We start from the raw sequence: 12,669 nt of genomic DNA, 5'->3' as shown, positions 1-12,669 counted from the left end.
TCTCCTACGCCTGCTCACCACACAGAGATGCTTGGAGGGCAATATTGACTATTACAGCTTTCGTTTTTCTATTAATTGTGAAGCTGTCCCTAGCCTGGAGGAAATAAGATGCCAAAAGGAAGGGGGGTGGATCCCTTCCAGACCTCTACAAGGCTCAGATTATACTAAACCAGGAGCAAAAACCCTTTTTAGCATTTGAAAGGGAAGGCAATTGTATTACTAAGCCTCACTCAACCGCCTCCAGACTTTTCTTAGCCAGAGAACAAAGGGAAAAAAGCAAACACCACTTCACACCCTTATTCACTGGAGGTTAAAAGAGACCTCCCACTATACAAAAGTCCTTCCAAAGGTCAGCTTCGGAGTGTATTGAGGAGGAGGGTACTGGCCAGGGAACAAACTGTTTACCATCACTCTGAGGCGAGCTGCTTCTGTTTTCTTTTCAGCACGTGCACAGGGTACATCTGTCAGAATTGGACATTTTCATCCTAATTTGCTTGCTGGTGGCCAAATTATACTCCCTTGGCCCTCCTCAGTCTTTTTCAGATTCTTGATTCCTGTTGAACTAAGAAAGCAAGGCCACCCTGAGCCAGGACAGCTCCCTGGGGATGATTATTCATTCATATTCATCAAGTCAACAGCTACTCATTGATGTGTAACATGTATCAAGCACTGTGCTAGGCGCTGGAAGGATGTAACAATGCAAGAGCTGTGGCAGTCCCTGAGCGCTTCAATTCAATGGAGGCAGACTGCTATTAAACAATGAAACACACACGCTCCATTGTTTAAGTACAACTATGATAAACTTTTGAAGGAGCACAGTGTGCAAAGAGAGCTTAGCATGAGAGTGGCTGACCTCATACGGGCTGTAAGAGAGGGGGCTTCTCTGAGGAGGTGAAGGGGTAGGAGTTAGCTATGCACAAGGAGCAGGTAAAAAGTCCCTGAGGGGAAAAACGAGGCCTGGCACAGGAACTGGAAGAATACAAATGTGGCTGAAGCCCAGAGAGCAAACCAGAACTAGGCAGGAGGGGAACTTCGGTAGGGCTTTGTATTCTATGAGCTTTTGTCTTCTATCTGCAAAGCAATGGGGAGCTAGTTATGGAATTCAATGAGGGAAGTGACTTATGCAGTTTGCAGTACAGAGAGAGAATTTTAGGGGGCAAGAGACTGATGCAGCGAGACCAGATATTGTCTTGTCAAAAGTCAAGATGAGAATTTCTCAAATTGGAATGAATTCCCTGGGGACCTTGATAACAAGCAGATTCTGATTCAGGAGGTCTAGGGTAGGGCTTAAGATCAGCATTTACAAGGCAGGTGCCCAAGCTTCTGGTCCGTACAACAAACACTGTAGCAACAGAGTTTCAGATCAAGGTGTTTGCAGTGGAGATGAAGAAAAGCAGACAAATTTGAGAGCTCTCGTGTGGGAAGTCTCAAAGAGCTCTGACTTGAGCAACCTGGTGAAAGGGGGTGGTATTCACTTAGATAGGATGCACCAGAAGAAAGAGCGAGTTTGGGTGGGAGATGAAAAGCTCAGTTTTGGACATGTTGAGTTTGATGAGTCTTAGGAATATCTAAGTAGGTACATATGGATCTGAAGCTCAGGAATGAGGAGGAAGATACAAATTTAGGAGTTATCAATATGTAACTGGTAATTGAAGCTATGAAGATGGATGCTCTCAGCATAGGGAGAAAGGATACGGTTGGGGTCACAAACTCAAATTTGGCCTGCTGGCCATCTGTTGGTCTTCTTGTAAGTATGTTGGGAAGAGAAAAGATCCAAGACAAAGCAAGGATTTAACATCTGAGTGATCAGGAGAAGCCAGCAAAAAAGTCTGAAGGAAGAAAAAGGCCAGAGAGATGGAAGAAAAACCAAGTTGCTACCTAACAGTCACTGCCTTTCTTTCTTGCTGACAGAACAGATTTTAGACATGGAGATGATTTGAAATCCAGGAAGGTAAACGCTCCCTGTAGCCTCAGTGGCTGAGTCATGGTTGATCTAAACTAGACATAATAATCTCATTCCATTTTGCCTGAAGGTTGGTCCAACAGTAGGCTCTGATCAATGAGACAAAAAAGGAAGTAGATTGGGGTGAGTGGGGATTCAAGGAAGGCATTTTTCTTTCTTAGAAAAAGGATAAGAACAAGAACAGAGCTTCATAGTGCCATTGCTTCCCTCTTTTTCCTGCTCTGAACTCAGCAGTGATGTCAGCAATGTCAGCCATCCTAGGGCTGAGAGGAGACAGAATAAGGGTGAAAATTCAACAGCTAAGAATGGTGAAATTAAAAAAGTGTCCATCTTGCTGATGATACAGCTGAGCTGCTCTGGAACTACCTCCCTCTAATATCTTTGTTAAGTGAGATAATAAATGCCGATATTACTTAAGCCACTGTTAGGGGGTTCTGTCACTTGCATTTCCAACTGTTATTTAGTATATATTGTACGGTGTAGTTCTGGAACTAGACAGACATAGTTCAGATAGATACAGTGCTTAACTTTGGACATTTTGTATGTTTCCTCATCTGCAAAATGGAGATAATAATAGTATCTATTCCAAGTACTTTCATATACTGTTGGTGGGAGTGTAAATTAGTAAAGCTATTTTGTAAAGTAATTTGGCAGGATTTACTAAAACTGAAAATACATGAAGCTTAAAGTGCAGCAATTCCACTTCTAGGTAAATCCTAGAGAGACTCCTGCACAATGCATTGAGAGATGTGTACAAGCTTATTCATTGAGGCACTTTGTACAACAGGAATTAGCAACAGTCTAGATATCCATTAGGAAAAAATTCATAGGTAAGGTATAGTATATCATTATGATAGTATACAATGGAGCAGTTTAAACAGATGAACTAGCTCTATCTATATATATCAACATGGATGGATCTCAGAAACTTAATGCTGTATAAAAAAAGCAAATTGCAGAGTGAGACGTGCAGTATGATCCATTTATATACATTTTAAAAGCAGACACTACGCTACATATTTTTGTGGATCTGTAAGTCTATGGAAAATAGATTGGAAGGACACACATGAGATACACTCAAGGATGAGGGATAAAAAAGATAAGAAAAAAGAGGGGTCATGTCTAGACAGATGATTATATCACGTCAGTAACGGAAGAGCGACTGATTGAATCAATTCAATTCTGGGCATCTGCAGCTCAACCTTAGAAACAAAACAAAACAAAACAGTATCAGTCTCCTAGGATTAAATGACATAAAACCCAGTGTCTAGCACATAGTACGGACTTAACAAATGGTGGCCATCATCGTAATTATGATGTTCACCTGTTGTGCTCTGCCTTTTTGCTTTCCATAGGCTCTTTCTAGTAATCTTAGAAAGATGGGGAGTTTGGTTGGGTACTTCTCTCTGTACCTACATTTCTGTTCTCATTTATTGGTTTGAGGGCTATAAAAGCAAAATGCTTGGTTTGGGCCAGGGCTTGCTGTGCACAGAGCCTACTCTAATGGGTTAAAAAAAAGTGCTACCAGGCATACCCAGTGGCAGCCCCAGCCCTCCAATCCCCCAAATAACGACAAAGAAGAACATCTTACTAGTGTAACTCCTTGCATCTCGAATAAGTAGTTTATATTAATCAGAACTAGATTGAGCAAAAGGAAAATTTATTGGTGCATGTGACAACTGGGAATTTCAAGAAAAAGAACTGGCTCAACCTTCTCAACTGAATCGGGGAATTCCTACTGCCTTGCACCTACCTACTTCTGCTATTTCCACAGCTGAAAGCCTGTTCTTGCTGTGTCCACTTCCTGGTACCAATTTTTGAGCCACTTATGCAAGCAACTGAAAGAAGGTCTGACTCACCAAGTGGAAAATAGAATTTGTTGGAAGCAGACTTTATAGTTCATATAATTAAAGGAAATGCTGAGAGCCAGGGCTTGGGAAGAAAGGAAAGCAGGGAGCAACATGATCTTAGTAAGGAGTACATGCTGTTTCTTTAGGTTGTGCCACGGGAACAATCCAACCCACCAATCTAGATTCCCACTGTCATTCTCCCTGAAGAAAGAGTCTGATTGGCTTAGTTTGGGTCATGGGGGGGGCCCTGTGATTGACAGTCCTAGTAAGACTCCATAGAATTGAGAAGTTGTAGTCCCCCCAAAAGACAAGCTTCTTCCAAAACAAGGGTAGGGATGCTGGCCTAGCAAAAACAAGAGACTTCTACTACACAGCTAAAAGTAGTTTGCATCTTACTAGAGGGTTCCAAAGGTCACAGACAGAAAGATATGATATTATAACTTCACTATCAGCTCACTTATGACGTGGGAGTTTACCTTCACAATTCTATCCCTTCCCTCTCCCATACCTGTAAACTGAGGTTCATGACACATTCCATTCTTGTATCACCAGATGTAAGTCTCCATAAACTAATAATAACTCAGAGCTGGAAAGGGTCTCAGATCTCTAAAGGGAGTAATTCTCAACCTTGCCTTGGTTGAACAGTAAAATCACCTGGGACACTATCTAAAAATGCACATGCCCAGAGATCCTGATTTAATTGGCCTGGGAGGGAGAGCTTGGGCATCAGTATTGTTTTTAAAGTTCCCCAGGTGATTCTAATGTGCAGCCACGGTTGAGAAGCCCTGGGATAGGCTTTTAGGGATCGTTTGCTCTCATGCACTGTCCTCCTGCAGAAAGTTCCTATCTCTGAGAGGTGACTGTCAGCTTGTTTTAATGATTCCAGTGAGGGGAGAATCTTAGTTTGCTTCAGCTGCAATAATAAAATACCACAGGCCGAGTGGCTTAAACAACAGCAATTTATTTTCTCATAGCTGTGGAAGCTGGAAAGTCCAAGATCAAGGTTCCGGCAGGAATCAGTTCCTGGTGATGGCTCCCTTTGCTGCGTCCTCACATGGTGGAGAGAGAACGCGTTCTCTGGTATCTGTTCTTTTAAGGTCACTAATCCTATTGGATCAGGGTTCCAGCTTTATAACCTCATTTCACCTTAATTACCTCCGTGAGGGCCATATCTGCAAATACAGTCACATTGGGGGTCGGGGTTCCAACATATGAACCCTTTCTCATATTTGTTAGGCCAACTGGCCCGAGGCAGGGGAACACAATCAGATTCACAGGTTGCATCAGAACGAAATTCTCCCGACCACCCAGTTCTAGAAACTGCCCTGGGGACTTTGAAACCAGCCCAGCCTTCCGGCCTTTTGAGGGACGGGACTAACGGTCCCCCAGGATACCCGAAAAGACCACCAAATAAGGAATACCCTGCGCCCTCCCAGATTCACCACACCCCTTTCCCTTCTTCCCGTATAAAATCTTGCCCAACCCTCGCCCGGGCGCGACTTCTCTGGCCCCTTTCTCTCGCACCAGTGAACCTCGCCCGGGAGCGCTCCCTAATAAAGCTCACTTGAAGCTTTCCTCTGTTTTGCGGTGCCGTTTGTTAAGATCCGACCTTACAATATTGAGTCCCAATCTGTCTCTTTCCAAATTCTTTCCACCTCTTAGTCTTAGTTCTGCAGAGAGGGTTAAGAGAAACAGGAGGCAACGAACACAATAAACAACCATTTTGCTGGGTATTTTTTTACATACATTTTCTCTCTCAAGCCTCTGGGAGGATACTGTGAGGAAAGTATTATGCTCAATTTACAGATCAGAAGATCGATGTCAGAGAGGATGAGTGATCTGCCTAAATTCATAAGGCTGATCGGTGGTAAAATGAGAATTCACACCCAGGCCTCCTTTCTGCCTCCTGAGCCCATGCTCTTTCCACTCTTGTGCTGCAGAGTCGTCACTTCTACACAAAACCCTCAGATACCTGAGGGTAAAGTAGCCCATAGGCTTGAAAGCTATGTCTGACTCCTGAGAACATGCCTTGTCCATCCAAATGCTGCTTCTACTTCTGTGGATGTCTTTGCTTTTCTTCCTCTCCCTTTCTCCCCTTTATTTCATACTTTTATTTTTTGTGTTTCATCCTAGTTTTGATTTACTTCTCTCCCACATGATCTTATTTTTCCCCAGTGTCTTCTGGAACTTTCATTTTGCAGACTCCAGTATAGACCAGGCATTAGTGTAAGAATCATATAGAAGTAATTCCGATTGATGAGGTGAGGTGGGGATGAAGGACCTGCATTTCAAACAAGTTCTCAGGTGATGGTGTTGCCACTGGTTGGTAGATTCCACTTTGAACGCACTGGTATAGGTTTGTTTTTCAGCCTTTCTAACTAGCTGATCTGCAGAAAGGGTTTCATATACTTTTTTACTTTCCCCTGCAGAGGGAAGATGAGCTTATACTTCCAGTGCCTATGATTATGACGGGCATAGACAGAAAAAGCTTTGAGAAGGTAGAGTTTCTAGGTCACGAGAGCAGGGAATCATGGTTTGTACATAATGTGGTATTTTTTCTGCCTGCCATCCCTTCCCCCCTTTTCTACAACGGCACCTCTCTTTTATTTGGGCGGAGTGCTTTTATCCTACTCTGCGTGATCCTGGTGAGTCTGTCAATCATGTGGTCCCACAAATTCCACCGTGGAAATGGACCCAGGAGTCAGAAGAGCAGGTCAGAACGTGTCCACCATTTACCTGGTCAGAGTGATTGCAGTCTAAGTTGTTGTTCAGCACATGATCCACGAGGGGCCAGTCAGATTTTTTTTTCAGAATTGCCATAAATGCTGGGCGAAAAGAGGTTTTCTTCCCTTGTTCTTGCTGGCGGTCGGGATGGTGCAGACCTGCTGATGCTGGTGGCTATCTTTGCCTTCAATGGAGAGGGAGAGAGAAGCCCCGATGGCACTGCATCTAGCTTTGCTGAAGCCTGTTTCTCCCTTAGATTGCCCATTCCCTTGAGTCAATAAATACTGTTTGGATTAATTTTGTTTGAGTTGAGTTTTTGCTTTTTGCAACCAGACTTAAGCTATGAAATGTGCCCACCTTGTTCAACGCTGCATTCCCAATGCTTAGCAATCAACATGTGCTCACACAATACTCGCCAAATGAATGAACAGAGAGAGATCTCACTGTACAAAATACCTTCCTGGGTCTCAACATTCACAAAAGTACCACAAATCTTCCAGGTAACATCACATGGAAACTGCTTCAGAAGCTGTTTTGATTCCTGGGCTGTGGCAGATTTGGGGATGAGAATAGTGGTTAAGAAACGAGACTCTGGATTGGGCAGAATTGGGTTCAGATTACGGCTTTACAACTTGCCACTAAATTTAAAGTCTCTGAGGCGTGGTTTTTCCCCATCTGTAAAATGAAGGTAACATTATTTATGAAGCAATTATCACTTTGGTCTGGTCCATTCTTCCTCTTAACTCTTTTTTCATAACTGAACCCGCTCTTCTGGCAAGGTGGGCTTTGTCCCAGACAGGGGCCAATGACAGTGGCTTTGTCCCAGCAACGTCAGATTAACTCTGCTTGGAATTCAAATTGCAAGTGAAAACCCACAGAAGTGGAAGGCAGCTTAGACAGTTATCTGACGACAGCACCATAGACTGAGGAAAGCACTAAGGGCTGAGACTGAGTTCCTCAGAGCTGTTGTCACTTCTCTTTCCTAACCCTACTTGTGCAGCATTTCTGGTTGTGAACCAGTCCAGAGGCCTTCCGATAAATCTTTTTTCTTGGTTTACCTAGGATACAACCCAGGAGCCTTAGCAAAATCAATCTACCTCCCAAGTCAGCTCTGAGAATTAAACAAGATACACGTGAGGTAATTTGCTCAGTACTAGGGATATAATAAATGCTTAATAAATGTTAGCTACACTTTTTACTTCAATTTGACTTCTTATTTGGTGGATCCTACATGGTAAACAAATTAATCTCTGCTAATTATCCAGAAGTCAGCTATATGGAGTTGCCCATGTGAGACACAGTTTGACTGTGAACTGGAGCCTATACACTAGTGTCTACTGTTATGTCTTTAGTGAGGGTGAGAATCAGATGGAGAGATTCCGATTCAGTAAGTCAGGGGTGGGGAGGGGGTGTTTAGAGCTCAAGTTTCAAACCACTGATTACTTTCTCTATCCATGATGTCTTAACCCCTTCTGATTGGCAGATATATGAAACTCACATTTTCTCAGTCTGAGGCTCTAGAAGCAGATTGCTCTTCAAAAAGCCAGAGTCCCCAAAGCTGATTTCACATGTATTATGTATTTTAAATCAGTCTATCTGTAGTAGGCTGAATAATGACCCCCATAGATGCTAGGTCCTCATCCTTGAAACCTGTAAATGTTAACTTGTAAGGAAACCAGGGTTTTGCAGATGTGATTAAGTGAAGGATCTTGAGATGAGGAGATTATCCTGGGTGGGCCCTAATTATTATCATCTGGGTGGGCCCCAAATGCCTCACGTGTCCTCATAAGAGAAAGGCAGAGAGAGATTATACCCACACACAGAGGAGAAGGCAATGTAAAGACAGAGGGGGATCAGCATGAGGCAGCCACAAGCCGAGAAATACTGACAGCCACCTGAAACCGGAAGAGTCAAGGAAGGGATTCTCCCCTAGAGCCTCCAGAGGGAGCTTGGCCCTACCAATGCCTTGATTTCTGCTTAGTGAAACTAACTTTTGATGTCTGGCCTGCAGAACTGTGAGAGAATAAATTTCTGTTGTGAGAAGCCACCAAGTTTGTGGTAATTTGTTACAGCAGCTGCAGGAAACTAATACACCACCTTAAATACATTTGTCAAATGTATTGAAAATCTGTCTAACCAAAAGTTGTAAGAAACAGAAACTTCATTCTATTTATATAGATTTTTTTTGGCCCTTTTCTATCCTGCTAACTTGCCAAAAAGCTCAGAAGAGTTGTTAATGCACAGATTCAACCGCTCCTGTGGTATCACTCACAGACCACCCCCAGCTGAATCACCCTTCTGTAACAGGCACCCAGGTTGATCTACTTCTGATGCAGTTTCTGTGCCCCTGGATCTGAGTTGCCACTTGAAAGCCCTTAGGCCCTTTCTGAAGGAGGAATGAGAGTGTGGCTGATCACAGATAATAACCTTCTCCAGGAGCAGGAGACTGGTTCACTGCACAGTGGCCTTTACCCATACCTTCCTTCTCCTTGGGATGGGGTCAAGTGAGGTCAAATCTCTTGGGGGGAATTCAGGAACATTGCTAAAGTCTTCTTCTTTCAGTTCTCTCCCCCAAAGGCAATGATCACTTAAATTTTTCTAATACAAATGTCTGTAAAAAAAAAATTCAGACAACACGAAAGACTATGTAGTAAATAGTTCAAGTTCCTCTCTCCACATCTCCCCATTTTACTCCCTTCCATATGTTTAACCACTGTTAAAAGTTTGATATTTTCCTCCAGAAATTTCTTTAAATGGTCGCAAAGTCCATTGGCATGTACATGTCTGTGTGTCCAGTTGTACATGTATAGACACAGAGGCTTTTTGTTTTAAATTGACAGCAATAATGGGAAAAGGTTAAATGCTGAATCAAAGCAACTCTGTTATGCTAAGATCAGGGCCATGATTAGGAAAAAAAAGAAAACTACACTCGAGCTGGGGACATGTGGGTAAATGTTATTTAAGATTTTGAACCCCAGACCTCTCTGAATCCTCCTGGCCTACAGAAGTGACCACCCCTCTCCATTAAGAGCTAGCACTTATTCTTTGTTTGAAAACCAGGAAGGAAGGCATGATACACCTTCTCTATGATCTGCCCCCATTTCCCTTCCTGGCCACTAGGCCTATAAGTAGGATTAAGTTCCAACATAACATAGCTGGAGACATGCTGGGACTGATAAGGAATGAAAGGGACCCTACCCAAAGGAGTTGCAAGACCTACCTAGAATGTATCTGTAGGAGCTGGGACTGGATCCCGAGGCTGCTCCACCAAGCAGCTGGAACAATATATTGGATAGGGGAGAGTTTATTGATTTGTGGGCACTCTCTCTAAATATAAGATTTAGCACCCTGTCAAGGACCTGAGGAGATGGTGTGAACTCACCATTAGCATGGGTCTTAGAAGCATGGAAAAAATGATGTCTCATGCTAAATGAAGCTGAAATGCCAGAATTACTATGGTAGACGGTGGAGAAAGGGATTAAAAGGTGAAGGGAAATGGGCATGTGAAGTAGGTATCTCCGTAAGGCTGGAAGAGACACCGGATGATATGTACCATGGGAAGGACTATCGTATTCATCATTGCCAAGGCCATAGGTAATGCACTGGTGAGAGCAGTACCAGCCTCATTCAGAAGTTTATAAGACAGGGTTAACAGTAGAAGAGGCCATTACAGAATTAGGCTCAATGATAGCAATGGGGACATTAGGACTCCAAAACAATAGAGAGTAAGTAGTGGCACTTAACTGCCAAAAGCAACGTGGATGTAATTTTCTTAATAAGTGGCAGAGTCACAGGGTAGCCAATGGGGGCTGACATGCAGAGGGTAACGGAAATGGTTAAGAGAAGACAGTATTCCTTGGGGCAAAATAGATGGGCACCCAACAAGGGTACAATGCAGCTTGTACTGTCAGAATAAATAAAAGAAGGATGCCCACTAGACTGAGGACAATTAAATGTTATGATCGCTTGCTCAGCTCCTGGATCTGAGTTACTTTTTAGGTACAAAACCCATTGACTGAGTAGTCATTTATAGTTAGGTATCCCAATCATTCTGGAGACTGTGGGAAACAAAGGACTAAATTGATATTGATATTCGGAGACCCAAAGTATCATCACCGTCTCCCTGTTAGAATGGAGGCTTATGGAGTCTTGACCAAGGTCCTGCTTACAGTGACTCTACAGGATCTGCTGATCCACCCAGCAGTCATTTTCATGATCCCCAAATGTATATTTGGGATCGACCTATGTAGTAGTTGATAGAGCTCCAACTTTGGGTTCTTTGCCTTTTGGGGATAAGAACTCTCAGAATAGGGAATTCCTAGTAGAAGCCTCTGAAAATACTCAATCATCCCCCCAATCACATCCAAGGACCCAAACCAATATCACAACCCCAGGGTAGGGGAATAGCAAAAATCAGTGCTATCTTTAAGGATATAAAAAAAAATGCAGGGATGGTGGACACTAGCATATATCCATTGAATTTGCCAATCTGGCTCCCAGAAGAAACCAGATGGATCTTGGAAAATGATCGTTAACTATAAATTTAAACAAATTATTCCCCTAATTGCAGTCGCAGTACTAAATATGATTAATATCTTTACTAGAGCAGATTAACATGGGTTCAGGTATGTATTATGTGGCCACTGGCTTGGCAAATGCATTCTTTCACATTTTGATCAAAAAATAGCATCAGGAATAGTCTTCATTTACATAGAGTGGATAATAATACATATTTACACTTTATTCCCAAAGCTATGTTAATTCTCTGCTTTCTATAAGAATACAGTCCAAAGAGATCTGGACCAACTGGACATCCTATAGAACTTCACGTTGATCCATTACATCAATGATATTACGCTAAGTGGGGCTAAGGAATAAGACATGGTCAGCACACTGGAGGACTTGGTAAGACATACATGCTCCATGTGAGATAAATCCTGTAAAGAATCGTATCCGTGATGCATGAGTAAAATTTTGTAGTCTTGGAGTCAGGGGTGTGCCAGGGCATACCTTCCAAAGTTAAAGACAAATCATTACATATCGTACCTCCCATACAAAGAAGGAACTCCTATGCCTGATAGGTTGATCTCAGTTCTAGGGAGAGCATATTCCACACCAGAGAATAATTCTCCACCCCACATACCAGGTGACAAGAAACGTTGCCAGCTTTGAGTAGGTCCTAGTCAAAAAAGAATTCTGCAGCAAATCCAAGCAGCAGGGCAAGCAGCCCTTCTGCTTGGGCCACAAAACCCTGCAGGTCCTGTAGTATTAGATATATCAGTGGCAGGAAAAGATGCACTGTGGCAGCAGGGCTTATGGCAAGCTCCAGTGGGAAAAATAACAGTGCGACTCCTGAGATTCTGGCGCAAGGAGAATTATATACTTAAAAAACAATCCTAACTTCTGCATGCTATTGGGCATTGATGCAGATGGAATGCCCGATCATGAGACACCAAATGGCTATGCCTCCAGAACTGCCCATTAAGAGCTGGGTTGACCTACAGCCCTCAAGTCAAAGCCAGGTTCGCTTAAGGGTCCATAAGTCAAACCACTTGAGCCCTGTAGCAGTTTGTTGGAAAATGAGCATGAGTCCCAAGCATGAGAAGGACTAGAGAGCAAAAACAAGCTGCATAAGCATGTAGCCCAGACCCCCATGGCCTTCACCACTGTGCACCAGCACCTCTCCCTCACCTCACTCTGATCATATCAGGAATCCCTTATCACCTGCTGATGGGAGAGCAAAAACTCCAAGCTTGGTTTACAAATAGAACAGCTTAGTATGTGGGTGCTTAAAAATGGGAGCAGCTGCACTGCAGCCTCATTCTGAAGTGGCTTTGAAAGACAGTAGTGAGGGAAAATTCTGCTAATGGGCAGAGTTTTGGGTAATGCACCTGTTTATCCAGTTTATGTGAAAGAGGTGGCCTGAGATTACACTATATTCAGACTCATGGGCAGGTGCCCATGAAAGACGAAGATTGAAAGAATGGAACAAAGAGGCGGATGAACATATGGGAGTGGGAACAAAGTGTGAAAATCTTTGTATTGTATGTTAAAGCCCACGAGAGAGCATCAGAGAGAGCATCAACTATGGAGGAGGGTCTAAATAGCTAAATAGACAAGATTATTCCACCA

Source organism: Tursiops truncatus, chromosome 7, assembly GCF_011762595.2.
Source record: "Tursiops truncatus isolate mTurTru1 chromosome 7, mTurTru1.mat.Y, whole genome shotgun sequence".
NCBI classification, from domain to species: domain Eukaryota; kingdom Metazoa; phylum Chordata; class Mammalia; order Artiodactyla; family Delphinidae; genus Tursiops; species Tursiops truncatus.
This window is presented reverse-complemented; position numbering follows the sequence as displayed.